The sequence below is a fragment of the Antedon bifida genome, chromosome 3, assembly GCF_963402885.1.
Source record: "Antedon bifida chromosome 3, ecAntBifi1.1, whole genome shotgun sequence".
Classification (NCBI taxonomy): domain Eukaryota; kingdom Metazoa; phylum Echinodermata; class Crinoidea; order Comatulida; family Antedonidae; genus Antedon; species Antedon bifida.
Window position 1 is genome coordinate 12,913,426 of NC_136228.1, and position 4,149 is coordinate 12,917,574.

Consider the following 4,149-nt stretch of genomic DNA (forward strand, 5'->3'; position numbering starts at 1 on the left):
ATGAGTTCAAGTTCAAATTGTTCAGAACATACTGTATACATTCTTAATAATAATAGTGAATAAAAAACCGAAAAGTAAACAAAAACAAATATAATAATAACTTTTAAATTTCTAATTACGGTGTAGCAGCAATTGATTAGATATTGTGCATGTATTTAGTACGGCATCCTAAACAACTGTTCCAACTTCGTCTTAATCATCATCATCAATCTCTCTATCTACGTTGTCCCATTCTTCTAGTTGACACACTCCACAAACTGAAGTACATGCCAATCCATAGCGTCTACAACTGCAACATACATCCAGTAGTACAGTTACAATGGATGATTTTCAAAGTTCTTCTGGAGCAGCAGTTTCCATCGTCATTATTGGCACAAATGTTTTATTACAAACTTTCCATTCCCACTTGGTAGCATCCATGGTATTATCTTTCTAGCTATCCATTGCATGATTTGACTGTGACATTTTGTAGCAGATGAGGTTGGTGGTAGTTGTTGAGGCTAGGTTTGATAAATGATTTACCCTCAACAACTTTCTTATTAAACAGCTTGCATCTGTAGCTATTCAGGGAATCCAGTGACTTGGCTCCAAAAAGAATGGACATGGCCTTCAGTTCAAACTCCTCGATAGTTTAAAGTTTCTGATGCGGTTGAGTGAAAATATCGGCACACATGTCATATTCTGGGTTACTTTCAATCAATTTATTAAATGCCGCTTTCTTGCCGATTCCGAAAATCCTAGATGTCGAATCACAACCAGTGAATGCATGCACTATGGGTAATGCATTTCACATTTTATATCCTAAAACAGATTTCAATCTGGTTACATTATTCACTCTAGTAGGCCCATCTTTTCTTTTGTCTGATCTGAAGTACACTTCTCGGTTTGTTGTATTTACATGATACAGTAAAAGTACCAGTAAGTCAGTGTCTTCTCCAATCAAAGTTACTGTATTATGTTCAGAGACTTCAACTGTTTTTTTTTTAAACCATATTTAATGAGGGTGATCCATCCAGCTATTGCTGATCATTAGGGACCCTCAGAGGTTCACAAGCCAAACATATACACAAGATGCTCTACATAAACAAAGTCTTATTACAAGTCTTTGGGAGTGTAGTAATTTGGTCCTGACATGTGACGGGACTTGAACTCGACAGGAACCTTGGAGTGGTAGCCAAGCATCATAACCACCAAGCCACAACTCCACTCGTTGGCTGCATGTCGTACAGGACATTTTTTATTCTGTAGCTCATATGAAAGCATGTTGATAAATTTGTGTTTGTTCTCATGCCTTGACAGGAACTCTTCTTTCTTTCCATCAAATTCAGTTAGGACAAATCTCTCTAGACGATGATAATGAAATATGAACTAAGTCCGTTTCCACCCTCACTCTTCGAAGCCAAAGACATCTTTAGGAAGGCAAATAAACCAATAAATTGATAGAAAGTAACCCAGAATATGACACTGCGTGTGCCGATATTTTTACTCAACCGCATCAGAAACTTCAAACTATCGAGGAGTTTGGATTAAAGGCCATGTCTATTCTTTTTGGAGCCAAGTCACTGGATTCCCTAAATAGCTACAGATGCAAGCTGTTTAATAAACCTCAACAACTACTACCACCAACCTCATCTGCTACAAAATGTCACAGTCTTAGAGTATACTATCAAATCATGCAATGGATAAAGAAAGATAATACCATGGATGCTACCAAGTGGGAATGAAAAGTTTGTAATAAAACATTTGTGCCAATAATGACGATTGAAACTGCTGCTTCAGAAGAACCTTTGAAAATCATTCATTGTAACTGTACTACTGGATGTAAAACTGTACGTTGCAGTTGTAGACTATGAATTGGCATGTACTTCAGTTTGTGGAGTGTGTCAACTAGAAGAATGGAACAACGTAGATAGAGAGATTGATGACGATGATGAAGACGAAGTTGAAACAGTTGTTTAGGATGCTGTACTAAATACATGCACAATATCCAATCAACTGCTGCTATACCGTAATTTTAAATTATTATTATATTTGTTTTTGTTTATTTTTCGGGTTTTTTATTCACTATTATTATGTATTAAGAATGTATACAGTATGTTCTGAACAATTTGAACCTGAACTCATATTCTAAAAGTCTTTATAAATATTACAGTTACTTGATTCCCAGGAAAGCTCTTAATTCCATGGGTAGATTAGACCATTATACGAAATAAAAATAATTATATTCTGAACAAATTGAGCCATAAATGGTGTATCTCAGTCAGTCATTATCGAAATATAGCATATCAAGGTCAATGGTCAAAAATGTTGTTTCTGGTCATTTTTTTGTCAAACTGTTTCATTAGAGTAAATATAAATAAGTATATTCTCAGTATTTAGAGCCCAATTTTAAATCTCTACCACACATAGTTGCCGAGATATGGAAATTCTACCTAGATAAAGGTTAAAGGTCAATAACCTTTACTTCCAACCATTTTTTGACAAAATGTCTCATTACAATAAATGTAAATATGTACATTCTGAACAATTTGAGCCACAATTTGTTTCCCTACGGTCAGTTGTTACCAATATACAACATATCAAGGTCAAAGGTCAAACATGCAAGAAATAGCATTTCCGGTCATTTTTGGCTAAAATGTTCTATTAGGGCAAATATAAATATGTATGTTCTGAGTATTTTGGTACCAAAATCATATCAATAGACCAAGTAGTTTAGGAGGTATGGACATTTTAACTTTTTATCTATTTTGGCGGCCATCTTGAAAAAAACCACTTTCCGGTGGTCGAAATTCTTGAGACTTTTTTTCTGTTATTTAGTACACCCAATACTACCAAAATCCGCTGAAAAACCTTTTGTTGCAATTTTTTTGAGGTGAAACCTTATTTCTACTCTACTATTAAAAAAGAGGACATACGTACATCTTTAATTCCGATCATCTAAATCAATCAATACAAAAAAACACTACATTTTTTTGTATATAGTATAGGCCTAGTATTCCACAAATCATAAATTAATTCAATGAAAGGTTTCTCGATAAAATCACCGTTTTTATTTAGTGAACATTTATGAATCATGTGGATCCATCTAAAAGAGTTCTAAAAACATCACACCTCATAGAATAATGTACAGCAGCAATTAGTATGGGTTACGCCCCAATTCACTAGTGCTTATGGCCTCTTCAATGTATTATTATAAGATCACTTTACACCACATTGTTTGGTATGTGATATGCATTAAAAGAATAATTTATTGTATTAAGAATTAATGTGATGGATGATGATCACGGTGTGAAAATATAATTGAATTAGCTTTGGATTCAATGAAGAAGAATTGATCACTTTGTGACGGGTGTCTAGAAAACTCAGATCTCAGATATATCTGAGTTTTCTAGATCTAGAAAACTCAGATAATCAATATCTGACTTTTCTAGTTATAGAATGGAACTAGAAAACTCAGATCATCAAATGGATCGTTCCATATTAATCAGAGGGTAGCTTGTTTGAAATACTACAGTATTTTGTGACACCGAAATAAGACAAAAACATCCATGACATTATAGGAAAGATCAAAGAAATGAAATGAAGAAAAGATAGGCAGGACACATAAGAGAATAATGGATAGACCAAGAATGGCATAGGACAGAAGAAAACATAAAATGCTGGAGGAGGCCTTCACCCAACAATGGATGAACATGCAGTGGTGGTAACATCTCATTTAATTCAGATTAAACGGATTATGTAATATTATGCAAACGTAAATATTTTATATGCTACATTTAATGTTACACTGATAATACTTACTTATGTAATTACTACTCGTTGAGTCATGGTTGGATAACTTGGACTGAACACCACTATTATAGTTTAGTTTTCATCCATTTTCCCCCAATAACATTAAATGTTTTGCTGGTAAAGTTTGTTTGCAGGTGATTCTAAAAAGGAAATATTTTTTCCTCTTTTTAGTAATTGATACTTCTTGAAACAATACTGTAGTAATTGTTTTGCCATCTTTCCAGGAAATTTAGTTATTTTTAAATGATGTGGCTAAAGTTCATGGAACAATCAACGCAAAACAAATTGTTGTTAAAATTAATTTATGTGAATAGCAGACAGTAAATAAGGAAGAATCAGAATTCATATTTATATAAA

The 4,149-nt window shown here is 33.6% G+C and overlaps 1 long non-coding RNA gene across 1 annotated transcript in view; it reads left to right on the top strand.

Annotated features, from left to right (window-relative positions):
- LOC144838616 (uncharacterized) overlaps positions 1-4,149 on the top strand; it is a 311,214-nt gene that overhangs the window by 115,816 nt on the left and 191,249 nt on the right. The window lies entirely within an intron of this gene.